General features: G+C 38.9%; 1 protein-coding gene across 1 annotated transcript in view; it reads right to left on the bottom strand.

The window, feature by feature from the left end:
* The window catches only part of LOC137180151 (voltage-dependent T-type calcium channel subunit alpha-1I-like), a 223,393-nt gene that overhangs the window by 126,447 nt on the left and 80,997 nt on the right, over positions 1-15,949 (bottom strand). The gene's annotated exons all lie outside the window — the stretch shown is intronic.

Raw genomic sequence — 15,949 nt, 5'->3', positions numbered from 1 at the left:
AGTTACAAAGTGCTGCACTGGCATTAAAAACCAGGCGTTCCATCATTTTGACATCGATAGAGGAAGATGTCAAAGCACTAGTGAATAAGTACAGGAAACCTCCATCCATGATAAGTGGATATACCTTTTACCACATGCCGTGAAAGCATCAAAGTGTATCTTGTCGGTTCGTGGGTGTGCACAAGCACAAGAGGCGTCAGATTAAACCTGCAACCATCTGAGAGATGAAAGCGGAGCCCTGTGAAGGAGCGGGGATCGAAGGTGGAGGGGGTAAACATGCTTGAAGTAAAACTAGGTGTGGAATAATGGAGACAGAGGAGGGAAGCAGAAAGTGAGTATTTTGCTATATTTGACCTATTTCTGACTGATATATTACAGGGAAAACATACTTTGCCTGGAGAATGGCAGAAAGAGAGACACTGACAGAAAGAGAAAGAGAAAACAGAGGGATGACAGGAGATGGAAAAAGTGAGATGAGTACGGATAGATCAGAAAAGAACGCGGGTAAAGTACCTAGGGATGATTAAGTGCAATATAACGATGGCAATAAAGCGAGATTGAGGGGGAGAGAGCCTGAAGTGTTGGAGATAATTACAACGATAGGAGCAGAGTGAGGCAGGAGCATAATATGCATATACCTGGCTGAACAGAAGAAAAGCTGCTCTCAAGCTGAGAGAAGGGACTGGAGGGGATGTCAAGATGTGTGAAAATGAAAAGTACAAGAAACTGAGGCAAGTTTCAGATATTTCACCCAAATATTTTCCTCTGAGATATTCTAGCACTCCACAATAACAAGCTCATTTCAATGAGAGGTTGAGAGTTTAGTGTTTAAAAAGTACCAGCCAATTATTCATATGTAACCTTTTGACCTAAATATCAACAGAGAAGCATTTACATTTTTTTTTCTGACAGTGAAATAGAAATGCAAGGTTTAAAGTTGGAAAACACGAGTAAGTTACATAACGATGTAACTCGGGAGGCTGAAAAAAAAGAGGCCATGTCAAAGTTTTGCCAGGGTTCAAGAAAATATTGGCACTGCCAACTTCAATTAAATGTCAAAGATGGGAAAGCAAAGGTGTTTCCAAAGTTGTAGCACATTTTCAAGTTGGAAAAAAACTTGACCAAACCAAAAACCTGGAGTTGCAGTATGATTTCATCTTTAGATTAAAGGTGAAACTTATAGACAGAACACTACTTTATTCTTTTCAGTCCAGCATCAGTGACCAAACCCCTGCACATGCTCCACAGCATCCATAAGGCGTGCATCTGACTCCATGCCATGAAATATGAAACTGTATCCCTCCCTGTAAGCCCTCATTCCACTACAGCTCCCTTATAAATCAAACAAAACTAGGATAGTAAAACACACCGACCATGAAAAGTGAGGTTGGAATTCGCAGGATACCTGGATGCGGCCATATCTATGCGACCAGAGAGGCTGGTTCCTCCATGTGTGGCCATGATCTAATTTGACAGGCGGTTCTCTATGAAGGGAATGGAGAACAGAGAGCATCATCCATGTCCATGTTGGGAGGAAAAAAAAAGCCTGACAACTACCTTGCAGAGCACAGAGTGAGCAGGGAGGGATCAATGTAGTTTTCTGTCTGTATGTGTGAGTATGGATGTGTGCTAATAGTTTGGTTAATACCCGGAGGGAAAGGACAAAATGAACTGGACTGAGAGTTAGTACAATTACACTGCAACACTTCTACAGCTGCTATTTTAATCACTGTGTTGTAGCATGTTGACAGGGCAGGAGCCTGTGTGTCTGCATGTGTGTGTGTGTGGTACAGAACATATGGGGATCTGTCATTTTGGGCAGCAATTTTAGATAAGACAGCTCATTTTGGACACACAGATACAAGATTACACATACATGTGTAGGCAAACAATCACACCTGTACACACTGAGACACAAAAACACACACACAGCTATAAAGACACACAGTCGCTCTTACACACATGGGGGGAAAAAAATGTAAAGCATAATTATTCCTGATACACCCTGATTTTTCACACATTGAGCAGATGTACTGACAAATAACCCCAGTCTCACACAGATACACACACACACACACGCACACAGACACACACACACACACACACAGAGTACGGAAAGTGCTCGGGGCAGACTCTAGGCTCTCACAAAGCTGTGTCAAATCAGAAGACAGAGGCCACACACACATTTTCACTGTCTCACACTTTAACAAACTCATGCACTTGCACACGCACACTCCTGAAGAGTCTAGTTACATAAGCTGTGAACCCACACACACTCTTACAGCACACACACACAGACCGTCACTCTCAGACACACACACACACACACACGTCAAACTAAATTTAGTGTCTGTCTGTGTTTGAGTTAGGACTGCTCTCCAACCAAACAGCTTCATGAATATTTGAAAGGAGGAACTGGATAACTTTTGTTCTAGCAGCATTAGACGGGGGAAATGTGCATTTTTTTTTTTTTAACCGATTCTTAAATATCCTTGGGTTTTCTCTCTGTGGTGTGTCTTCTCTTGAGAGAGCTGCTCTGTCCCTGCCGTTTACTTTCCCCTCCAAAAGCGCCGTCACAAGTTAGCTTTATGAAATATTCTCTCAGGAGCTATCAGAGTGGAACAGCGGGAGGGTTTTCTCCAGGGTTCGTCCTGCTGGTTGACGGGGGAAGCTTTGAAAATTGGAGCTAATGTAAGAGGCAGCCTTTGAAACGATACACAGCACTCATGAGTACGTCTGTTATGTTAAGTTAAAAATACCGGTCATAAGCCAAAGTGAAAGCATGGGGAAAATGTATATTTGTAAAAAAGTGAAAAAATAGTAAAACAAATTCATTCAAAATCACATTAAAATTCACAGAAGTTACTAAAAATGTAGTCGACAGTTTGCTGTGATTCACTCACTTCATCATTGTCATGATACATTTTAAAAACCAATGTAAACCTGTTTTAAAACATTTTTAAATGATTATTTTATGCCTTTATCAGAGGAGATGTGGCTGTTCATGTCTTAACCCCTCAGCCACAGGGCCACCCCTTTCTTTTTTGTTGCCTTTAATGAACACCAGTGTAACCAGGGTAAAGTCCCTGCATGTTTTTAAGGCAGAAAGTACAAGCTTCAAGCAACCCCAAGGAATGCTGGCCAATAACATATAAGTGAGAGTCCCAAACTCCTCACTGACCAGACCATCTACACAACCTCCTGCAAACAGAAAGGATCAGATAAGGAACCCTCAATCTCCTGCATGGTCATCAAATCAGACCACTGACTGAAACCATCTTTGATCCTTCTAGCTGCAAGAGCCAGCGAGATGAAAGGACCAATTCACATCCCAGTATGAACTGATAGTACCACTTAAAAGACCCCCACCATTGGTTATTTACTCACCTCTAAGAGCCAGTCACACACAGAGACAAGCTGGCACCAACTTTAATCCCACTGTGGTTTTTGACTTTCAGGACTTGAATGACCAACCCAAGAATCGATCACTGGGCAAACCAGCATAAGGCACAAGACATTTACCAGAACACACACATACAAACACACACACACTCAAATGACATGGACCCCTTTCACAGTCAGATCAAGGAGTAACACCTACGGAAAACCCATGGAATTACAAATGTAGTTTTAGATTTTGTCTGAGGACAATTAATATTGTATGTGAGTATGTGTGTGTATATCACAATATGTGTTGTTATCTACTTCAGTTAGACCTTTATTCCACTGCCTTAAAGCCAAGAAATGTATCACTAACATAATCCCATCATCCATGATAACACTATCATGTTTAGTACCATTCTGCTTGTTTCACTCTCAGAATGCTAAATCTACCATCGAAATTGCAAAATTAGGAATTGTGAAAATGTTAAATTGTAAATATTTTAATTAAAAGAATAACCACATTCAGGAATGTACCTGCCTGTCCATGAATAGGAGGGGACTGACTCTGCTCCCCCAGAAATCTGCAACCCCTGGGATTGGCTAGGGTGCACAGTCTGGGCAAGCAGACCGAAACTTTAAATTAGCGTCTTATCTGAGAGTCAAGGCGGCTGCTTTTTGCTGGTTGCTGGCTGGTTTTCCAGGCTGGCTTCTGGTTTCTAGCAAAGCTTGCATTTTGCTGAAGATGTAACTCAGAACAATAGGAGGTGAAACCTCAGAATGTAGAGTCATGAATTGAGGATCAAGCCTAGGAGAGCATGAGAGCATAAACCAGGAGTTCTCCTCCAATGGGAACTTTTCAAGTCCGGACCAGTCGACTAACTCATTATTACAAGATCCAGACTCCAGTTCCTCACCCAAGCACATTAGACTCCATTCTCCGCAAGAAGCCACCCCAGGGACCACGCAAGTATTTTTACAAAACCTTCATCAACTTGGTTAAACCCTGGTGCTTTCATGATTTGTAATTTCAATTAGCAATTCAGAACTAAGCTGCTGTACCACTGATTTAACTTGCTGCTTCTCAGGTAACAGTCATCTCATCTGTTTATCTGGTCTCTCATACCAACTACACAATAGATAACTCTGTATGATGCATTTCAATCATTCACTAGCCTTAGAAAGTTTCCCTTTCTCTCTTGTGTCTTGTCTGTAAAATGTTGTTGTAGTGTTTAGTACTTGTAGCTGTTGTATTAGTAATAAATGTGTGTGTAACTAAGGTGAACTTGTTGGTGTTTTCTTGTGCTTGCATCTCAGTCACTTAGCCTTAAAAGACCTAAACCCTTGCAAAATCATAATTAAGATTAATAACAATCACCTCCCTTGTGTGGCAACACAAGGAGGACTATTTCTTATTTATTATACCTACTCTAATATGAGTTATGTCGCTGGATGAATAATTTCATATTGGAGTTGTGCACAATAACAATTCATAATTCCCCATAAAATCATAAAGCTATTTGAGTGCACAAATTCCTACACCTGACATTTTTTAGATAGTAGATATTATAGCTAAAAGGCTGTAAAGACGACATTAGACAAAAAGGGTGTTGGTGGATATCATGGATAAAAAAAGATTACAATTGTGTCCACTTGCTTCAGTTCTGGTAAAACCTCATGGGGGTTTTAGTTTGAACAAATTAATCATTTAATTTTGAATGTTAAAAGCAAACCACAGGAACACATTGAGAATGAAGTAAGAAGCCCTGAGTTATAGAGGCTAGTGTTACAGCAGCTAGCCAGTGACATCTCTCTTTACGAATACACACAGCCTGAATAAGCAGCTATTAAAAAAATAATAGAAATTATATGCAAAATGTAGCAACATTTTCAAATGATGATAAACTACAAGTCCAAAAATAAAGAATACAAATGGACATAACTTCTAAAATCAGATTTTCAGATCTTAATGTCTACAGTGTAATTCATAAATGCTTTCTGCAATATTTTGCATACATTGCTATTGCTATTGCAAATGACCATAATTAATATTTGATAAGGTTGTTGACTAGTACTATTGACTCACTCAGAGTTCATCAGTGAGGTTTCCATCTTTAAAAACTCACTTTTAAGGTGCCATACACAGGTTGTATTTTCACCTTTTAGTGATGGTGCACTTGAGAATCTTTAAGGACACATTAAAAATTTAGAACACTGGACAAAGGTTATGTATTAGCTTAGAGCCTTCCCTCACAGCACTCCCTCTTATTTCCCTTAATTTCAATCAAATGAAAGTGGCGTTCCCAACAGTGTTAATTATTTTGCCATGGCGCAGTGAACTTCAAAAGTCACATTCACATCAGTCAGTGTCAAACACGGCACTCCATCATCAGAGTGTGATAGAAATAATGTCTATGCTTAAATAAGCACAATCTAGTGAAATAATAAACCATCTCTAATCTGCATACTTTAAAATAACTCATTTTATCAGCTTTTGGTTGCATTTTAATGACAATGACCCATTATTTACAAAATGCATGGCATACATTTGCAGCTAGAGCAGCACACGTCAAGTGACATATTATATGATGTGTATGTGTATTATGCAGACCTACTGTGACTGTCTGGTTCCATCAAAACTGTGTATTTGAGAGTTTATATTATATTGAATGTGGTTTCTGTGCATTATGCCCTTTTATATTTTACACTGAATCAATGGTCATCATGTTTTTAAGTACCACCCATCTGCTTCTGAGAGTTTTGAGGCTGATACCAATATCAGTATTTGAGAGTATTTAAATTCCAATGATGATATATTTGCCATTATTTAATGGTTAGTTGTTAGTTACTAGCTGACCATTTCCCAAAACCAACATATCTATGATAAATTAATACATTGTCTGATATATTGACCCAGTCGCTGTTTGCCAAGAATTTATTTTTCTTAATTGTGCTAAATTGACTTTATTTAAATTTAAAGTGTCAATTTATTTCTGTGTTTTTCGACCTTGTTTTGTTACACTCATGTGCCCTCTCTGTGCTGACTGATTAGTACACCAGTCTCAGTTTTATGCACAAATGTATAAAAGACAGACTTGGAGTAATGATGATGATAATGGAGTTGGATCAAATAGCAGATGGAGGATGATATTGAACCGGAGCAGAGCATTGTTTAAAATAAGAACATAAGTAAAAAATAAAGCAATAACACATGCTAAATGCAATATAGTTTGTAATTATTAGATGGTAAATATTACAATGGTCCGTCCTTTTGACTGAAATCACCAATCCGATAATGATGGTGAATCCTCAAAGATCAGCAGCCATTTTCACAATTTTATGAACCAAATCAGTTAATAAAGGTTGTCAAGCATGTTTTTTTACCTTCTGTAGTGGTTGGGACATGCAGACACTTGCAACACACAAACATGCACACATTACTTCAGTTTACCAGCAGTAATGGCAAAAGTTCATCTATTAGGTGTGACATACATTAGCCAGTGATCCAGGCTATGGATGGCCTTGGAAAGCACAACGTAGCCAAATATATTATACATTTAGGCCATTCTGGTGGCTGTACACTGGTCTAATAGGCATGAATAAACTAATATGGCAATTACTAGAGAGCACTAAACGTCTCATTTTATGCCAACAGTCCAGGCCAAACTCCTTCTGGAGAAGATAGCATCAATTATTAAAATGAGATTAATGGATGGGGTAGATCTTCTGTCCCAGAAGTGGTTTGCAAGTCAGAGAAGATAGAGGGGCACACACATGCACGCAGACACATGAGAACTCAACACACACATGCACACACGCACACACATTAACCACAACTCTGATTCGCTCTTCTCCCTCTTTACCATTTCCCTCATCTTTTATCCTTTTACCAACTTTTCCACCTCACAAAAACTCTTTAATCTCTTCCTTTACTGCTTAAATTCTGTCTCTCCATCTTTTCCTTTTACATCTTAAACCTCTCTGCTTTCCTCATTATCTGTTTTGTATTGTTGTGTGTGTGTGTGTGTGTGTGTTTCCTCTGTGTGTATTATTTCCCATTTTCACATTCCTCTCTCTAATGAGCTACTGTTACACCTCCAGATGGGTACAGATGCTCATACATGTCCTTGTGAATGTGTGTGTGTATGTGTGTGTGTGTGTGTGTTACATGTGAGTAACTTGTTAAAGATGAAAGCCAGATGTCTAGCTGCTGTGGTAACGTTGCCCATCTCTCTTTCCACATGTTCCCACCCTCTGTCACATTTAACACCATGACTCACACTTCTACTATAGATTAAAACAGACAAGGGGAAAGTAGATGGTCATATCAGACTGTTCTACTAAACTGGACTGACTAAACAAATCTTATGTGCAGAGACAAACCGACAATGAACTCATCCTACTTACAAGTATTGTGTGTGTATACAAAGCCTAACATATCTTACTCCTCTGTGTCGTAGACCTCCATTATTGTCTAAAAACAATTTAAAACATGTCACACCATGGACATGTTGCTACTGCAGTGGCTACGGTAGTTTAGAAACAGCTTCAAAGACTAATAAATAAAAAAATTGTGCATGCAAGTGAGAATGTGGTTCAACAATATTGCTTTCAGGGTGAAGGAACATTTCACCAAGTGCAATGGTGTGGCTCACTGATGTCCTCATGCACATGAGATTTGTTGAGAATAAGAAAAATATAGAAAATCCTAACTAGGTAAATGTGATAATAAGCGATAATGAAGAGAGATGCATCAAAATCAGTACAAGGTTGTGTAACATGACTGAATATATATTCTTGGAAATGTGCTAATATGTGTTCAATATCAGTTTAATCTCTGTGTGTTCAGTACAGGGATATGTTTGGTCTATTGCAATATGCAAATATATCTACCTGCAGTTTTATAAAGTTTGATGTAGACTAAAGAATACTGACATAAATTACCTCTTGTATATTAGATAATAAGTTAAATCAAGAAAGAAAAGTTATTTAACTGGCACCAAAAATGAAGGAGATTCATATTTCAAGTTTGGAAAGTCGACTGAACGTGCTGCTGCTCTGCTCCACTCACTCAACACAGTCCAGAAATCTGCAGCCACACAGTGATCAAGGATAAGTGCACATTCACTGAAAAATATTGGCTGGTCTTCTCAAGGGAGAGGTGCTAATATCTGACTAAAGAGTCGCTCTTAAAGAAAAAGGAAAAGAAAAGAAAAAGCACAAAAGGTTTCATAACAATTCCAATCTGTCTGTTGTGTATTTAACGTGCTTAGAAATTGTGGTTTAACATTGTGGTTTACTGAGCAGTTATAGCCAATTGGGGCTATAACTGACTTGGGCCCAGTGGCTGCATGCAGAATCTCAGAGGTTCTGCCCTTACTGGATAATCAACAGCTTTGTGTATACTCTTAACCACAACCCTTTTTTTTCCTCTGCTTGCATTGTGGCTCAATACATCCTAGACCCAGACACAATCTCCTTATGGAATGCGCACAGATGAAATACACTGATCTTCTCATCTTTACTTACTTCCCTAGGCTTAGATGAGAAGATCAATATTTTCCTAAAATCTCAGGGTAGTATTCTAAGGAATCAGCTGCATCGCCGGACAGAGAAGTGAAATAAAAATCATTTAACTGCAATGTAGAGGATGATTTTATTCAAAGTAAATTTCATCCAAGTTTTAATGGGTATATACATTTTTAGTGTGGGTGGCCTAAAGTCTTAATTGAGGGTCTGACCTTACATTTTATGCTATGCAGTCAACTGTATCAATCATCAAAATGAACATATGACACCTGAGGGGAATTTAAATGGATGTAAGTGAATTATTCAGTACTTAAGGTGACGGCCTGTAAGTAATAATCTACAATATGTTCATGTAAATGAGTTTTACCGCTATCGCTACTGCCGACTTACTTTACAGCACCGATGTGAGTTTCACATTTGCTGTTTTAAACGCGAGGTCAGGTTGATCTTTACTGGGGAAAGATGATACGTGACAAGAGAAAAAGAAACACCCAACAATCAATGGCTAGAATGCATGTATATTCTATATAAGTTATATGGCATTTTGACTTTATAAGAGAATAACCAGCCATGAATACACACATCTGTTGCAACAGTTGGTGCTCTATAGTACCAGACTGATTCACAGGCGTCATTTAGTGTCAAAAACTATTCAGCATCATTAACTCAATAACCTCATGTATCATCTGACAATTAAACTAATTACAATACGTGCCTATGACAAACATACATGCACAGGACTAGACTTCTGTAAATCAAACCATCCATATACTCAATTTCCATGAATGATTGCATGAGATATGAGTTATGAAGCATAACATAGTGTTGCATTACAAGTGTATGTATAGAATAGAAACACACACACTGACTACCAATGTATAATATGGACAATATGTTACAGTAAAGTACTCTGCCATAGTAATTAGCAATTTAACACATTTTCATTCTTATATTGGAAATTTAAAGAAAACATGCAAAAGAAATGGACATTTTACGCTAAATTACATTTTCTCACTTCTTTTAAAAACAGAACAGTAGTCTTGTATTGCATGTTAACATAACTATTGACAATACACAGGCCATATTGCTGCAGCATGAACATCTGATACCATATGATGTGCATTTTGTATTCTGCATGTTGATTATATGGACTGTATAAAAAGGACTACAATAAAGTAAACTGCTCGTTGACAACTTACTTGCTACATGTAGTATTTTTCTGCTCCTTCACCATGTACTATTATGTTTAATTACATACAAGTAAACTGTGATTAACGTTGAAATAACTGTGCTATTATAATATCATGTGCAATTACTGCTCCATGCAATATCTTACAGTTATTATCTACTCAGAGCCATTTGCAATATTTGCACTCATACATGTGTTTGCATGTGTTTTTTTTATTTTTATACCTAGTGCTCCATTATGCTTTTCACACATGTAGCTTCCGAAGTATGTTGTGACAAGAATTTAATTGCCCAGTTTGACCCAATGTTACTCTGTGCAGTTGTCATAGGACCTTTTCAACCTTTGGAAGCAAATCATAACATCAGAGCAACAGTTGGAAAACATCCAAAGAACAAGGGGGATAGGGATTTGAGAGGACACTGACAAAATACTCAAAAACATCTGTCGAGTATTAACCTTTCCATAAAAACAACAAACTGGCGTTCTTCCCTCTCAGTGGGGTTGCAGACTAGTCTGTTTCACTGAGTAATGACTTGATGATAGAGCGCCTGATTCAGCACTGAAACAGCACAAGTCCTCTCTTGTCTGAGCTGACGGGATGAGATTCAGCAATGAGGTAGCTGCATATTCTATTTGAAACAAAGGTGGTCCGGTGACTAACAGGATTTTCAAATGTCTTGCTCACCTGAAGTCAAGAGTCTTACAGTCAGATGCAAACCCTTTTATCTACCAAGAGAATTCACCTCTATAATATTAGCAGCCACCCTGATCACAGAACTCGGTGGCTTGAGAGTAAAAGTACCACAGGAGTAAAAGCAGCAAGTGAAGGTCAACACTAGAGAGGACAAAATGCTTGAATGTTGGTAAAGCACCATCCCACATACACATCAGGCATTAAGAGCAACCCCGTGGTCAATCAGATTACAAGCTGATCTTTCTCATCTCTCAGTACACAGCTGTGAAATCCATGACACAAAACCAAAACACAGATTCGATCCAGCACTGGGCATGCTGACCAGAGCTACATTAATTGTGCTAAAGCTACTCTGTCTCATTCACATTTCACATTTTAAAGCCCCTCTACTCTAAAATGTGTTTTTCTTCTTGTTCCTCCAGTTGGATGTTTGACCTTAATCGTGGAGAGTGATAGATATGCAGAGTTTGACACTAGAGGGCTGTTTTCACATTTATATGCTGAAAGTGTAAAGCTTCTCTGTGCTCACTGAAAATCTCATTTTAAAGTGTGTATGTACAATCATGATTTGTGATATTACAACTAATTTGGATCAATCATGGTCCAGTATACAACGTACATAAGTATTATGTGGTAACTTGAAACCTCCAGTGTACATACACAGTGAAGTCGGAGACATCTTGTAACTAGCAGTTAAACTTTTGAAACTTTCGAGATCAAGTGTCATTTTTTTTTTTTTTAATGAGGAAGAAGGAGTCGGTGTGATTTCAAGAATTTGCTAGTTAACTTAACTTTTTTGTTGAAAAACTTATCAAACTCAAATATTATTCCAAGCAGAGTATTTTTATATATCTTAAAACATGTTTAGAGGAGACCATTAATTCTCTACTGTGAGTCAAACACTTCATATCTGAAAATTTTCTGATGACTTGCTATTGAATTATAAGAATAAGAAATGCTTTATTAATCCTAAAGAAAATGTAAGTGTCACAGCAGCACAGTCCAGCACACATCACACACACACACAAGAGTTGTTTTTATACACTGTGCAGTAATTATATAAAATGAGAGTGGCAAGATAGATAAAAAAGTTATCCATTGTGCAATGATTATACACATAGCATATAATGAAATGTGATGGAACATAAAACAAGAGGAGAATTATTATTATAAGGCGTGGAATGTGCAATAGAAACATTGTTATTATTATATATTGTGCAGAACGATAATAATAATTATATAATGCAATTCTTAAGCAGTTATCAGTTATTGTGAGAAGCACAGGGTGGAAAGCCCCAGCCTAATCCCATGCTGCAGCAGAGAGGGGAGGAGTTGTGAAGTTTGATGGCCACCGGCAGAAATGACTGTGTCACTCAGTGGAACATTTAGGCTCCAGTGGCCACAACAAAAGGGGGCTACACCTTAACAAACAAGCAACCTGTGGAGCAGAACACACAGGTCAATAAGCAGTTAACCCCGAGATGACAGGGGTCATCACAGGAGATCAGTCTGTTACTGAAGGTGCTCCTCTGTTTACCAAGCCTGTCATGAAGGCGATGGGAGGTGTTGTTTGAATGCTCACCAGCCTGGTTAGCGTCCTCCTCTCCGCCATCGCCTCAAGGAAGTCCAGTTCAGTTCCATCTCCTAGGACAGAGCTGTCTTTCCTGACAAACTTGTTCAGTCTGTTGGCATCCCAAGTTTTCAGATGACAACTCCAGCAAAGCACCATTAATAAAATGGCACTAGATACCACTGACTGATAGAACATCTACAACCTCTTGATGCAAACGTTGAAGGATCGTAGCCTCCACAGGAAGTAGAGCCGACTCTGGCCCTTCTTGTAAAGCACCTCTGTGTTATCAAACCACTCCAGCCTGTCGTCTAGGTGCACCCCTGCCGAACTCCACCACCAGCTCCTTCGTCTTGCTGACGTTTAGCTGCAGATGGTTCAGGCTGCACCACTCAATGAGGTCGTCTACCAGGCTTCTGTATTCTGCCTCCTGTTGCCTGTTGATATGCCCTACGATGGTAGAGTCACCTTAGAAGTTCTGAAGATGGCATGACTCTAAGTTGTACCTGAAGTCAGAGGTGTACAGGATGAACAGGAGGGGAGAGATGATGTTCCCCTGGGATCCCCTGTGCTGCTCAACACTGTCTCTGACAAACTGCTCCCTAGTGTGTTATCCAGGTCACAAGAGGAGCGTCCACCTGCATGCACCTGAGCTTGTCTCCAAGCAGTAAAAGCTGTATGGTGTTGAAGGCCCTGAAGAAGTCAAGGAACACGACTCTCACAGTGCTCCCAGCCTTGTCAAGATGAGAGTAGGCTCAGTGAAGCAGGTAGATGATTGCATGTTGTTTAAGGTACCAGTGAGAGAATGAAATGCAATTCAGGAAGCCTAGTTTATGTAACATTTTAAGTTACAGATCCATTATTTTGAAGAAGCCACAACACTGCGCAGCAATTTATAAAACTAGGAGACAGGATTTTACAGCTGTGGAAAGTTATAAGGAAGGAAATGATTTTATCTTTCATTGGGATGATTGCTGTATACAGTAACAGTCAAAAGTTTGGTGTGTCCAAACTGTAAATACAACATTCAAGTTACAAAGCAATCTACCACAAACGTGTGCTTGCACCTATCTGATTGACCAATGCAGCACCTTGCATTTTGTCAGTCTCAACACCGCCTTAGTGCGATCTTGCACAATGATTTCTTGCCAATAAAACACACTGCCATGCACGTGGTTAAGTCAGTAATTATTTTGAGCTTTCTCAAAGAATGTGAATGTTTCCATCCAGTATTTCATAAAAAAAATACATGAGCAGACAGCACTTATTTCTGTCACAGTAGAGGGACAACAATGGTGTGAATATAGATATACGTGTAAACTGCCGACACATATCGGGATCAATTATGACTTCCCATCTGCTCTCCTTACCGTGTACATGGTTTGGCAGCTCAGAATGGGGAGACAGTTAAGATATATACTGTAAGCATATGTTTGATATATGAAGGACTGTACACATATACATATTCATGCTATATGAAAACAGTTACAGGGAGAAACAGATGGCACAGACAAAACAAAAAAGAAAAAAAAGAAACACATTTCTTCAGACACAGGTATGAATTCACTAACATGACATGAGAGTAACACACTACAGAGACGGACTGAAATCAATGTCAAAATCTCTCACCAAGACCAAAAAGATATTTTCATCATTCAAATTGCTTGTTTCACTGTTTACATATAAATATCCACAAACCAAACATTTATATTCATTTTAAGAGATTAAAAACTAAATTTGGAATGAAATAAAACAATACTGTAAGTGATATTATCCTCTATAGGCCTTAATTTTACATTGTGTCCTGTACTTTTGGAATTTCTGGCAATGACTGACGATGGAAGAAGTGAAACATAAACTAATCATCTTTACCTTTAATAAGACCCGCTGCAAAACTAGTCACTGAAGAAGAAGCATTAGCAGTTCTGGAGCCTGTGGTCTTAATTTTGAGTGGCACTGAAGTGAGTATATACAGTATACATATACAGTATATATAATTTCATTAGTTAAAAGGACTCTGGCTGACTCCATCAGCATAATCAACAGCTCTTTGCCAGCCTTTTCTCACATATATTTTTTTTCTTATGTTCTATCAACAGAACCACAGTATAATCTGAGCTGCCCTCTGTAGAGTATATATTATTTTTGTTTTATTATTGAAAATCATGTAATACAATCTGAGGTTGCAGTCTATAAAGGCTGACACATCCTGCCTAGGCCCTATTAATCATTGAAACAAACAAACAAACAAAAAAACTTCTTTACACGGTGTGATTTTGGGCTTTCAGAACCAAAAGTTGACATTTGTGAGAGAAACGTGGGAAAATCTTGGATTGTTGGTCCAAAGCGGTGGTCCGTTATATGCTAGTCTGGTATTCTCACAGTGTATACCTGCATCTACAAACCAACCAATCAGAATATAATATGAAAGATGCAGAATATACTGGCCCTCATTACATTTTCAAAACATACGAGTGGTGCAGATGGATGAGGTGAGCTGATGATGTGCCTTTGCTTTTGCATACTTTTTTTTCTTTACATCGCAGTGCTACAATTTACCATGCATATTTTGCAGTCTGACACAGATTGTGAAAAAGATTTTATTTGACCCATCTCGCACAGTGTGACATGCAATAAACGTACACGGTCACACAGTCTAAAGATACCTTGAATGATCTAAAAGCTGTCTCACGGGCCTTTCCAGCCTGGCAAGAATAAAATTATCAGTGAAATACAGGATTGTTTGCCACTGTGTTGAATCTGTAAGCAGCTGAACTTCTGTGCAGCATCACCCATCAGGAGCCAATCATGCAACCAGCATCTAAGGCTGTAACAATAGTGGTATTATAGCAGGCAATTAGGTGCTTCAGATTGCCCATTGAACAGTGGTGGTGCTGCTAAGATGGGTGATGCTATGATCAACAGTGGAAAAAGTGAGCAACAGCCTGAGTAACATACACAGTCCTGGTTGTTATTCTTACAATAGGTTTGATAAGGACGCATTTAGTGTGTAAAATGTGTAAATTTATGAGCCCTGACATTTCTCCTGTAATATGCTTTGATGTCCCTTCTTTCCCAAAGATATTGCTCATATTTTTCATCCGTGTGCTCTCAACACATCAGCATGTCTTCACCTCCTCTCCTGCTCCCTCTGCTGAGTGCTGGAGACAGATAGAGGGTGTGAAGGGAGAGAGGAGGAGCTGAGAGAATGAATAGATCCTGAGAGAGGAGGTGTAAAGCTGGGCCTGCGCTCGCAGATAGCCTCTCGTGCGCTACCCCTGATGACAGACTCTTACAAAAGGATACGCGCACACGTTTAAATATACAGTATGCACACACGAGCCTTCGGTACACAAGGATCATGAGGGGCAGATTCCAGTTTCAATTATGCAAAGATTTCTGAAGCAGAGCTGCTCTGAGGGGGAAAAAAATTAAATTGGTTGTTGAGCTAAAATGATTGAAGCCAAAACAGTTTTGGCTACCGCATGTTAGAGACTGAAAGCCAGTTAAAGCGGGAAAAGGGCCAAGAGAGGAGGGTGAAAACTATGAAGCTTGTGGCTATTTTAAATGAAAATAAAGTCTATGT

The sequence above is a fragment of the Thunnus thynnus genome, chromosome 3, assembly GCF_963924715.1.
Source record: "Thunnus thynnus chromosome 3, fThuThy2.1, whole genome shotgun sequence".
Taxonomy (NCBI): domain Eukaryota; kingdom Metazoa; phylum Chordata; class Actinopteri; order Scombriformes; family Scombridae; genus Thunnus; species Thunnus thynnus.
This window is presented reverse-complemented; position numbering and strand designations above follow the sequence as displayed.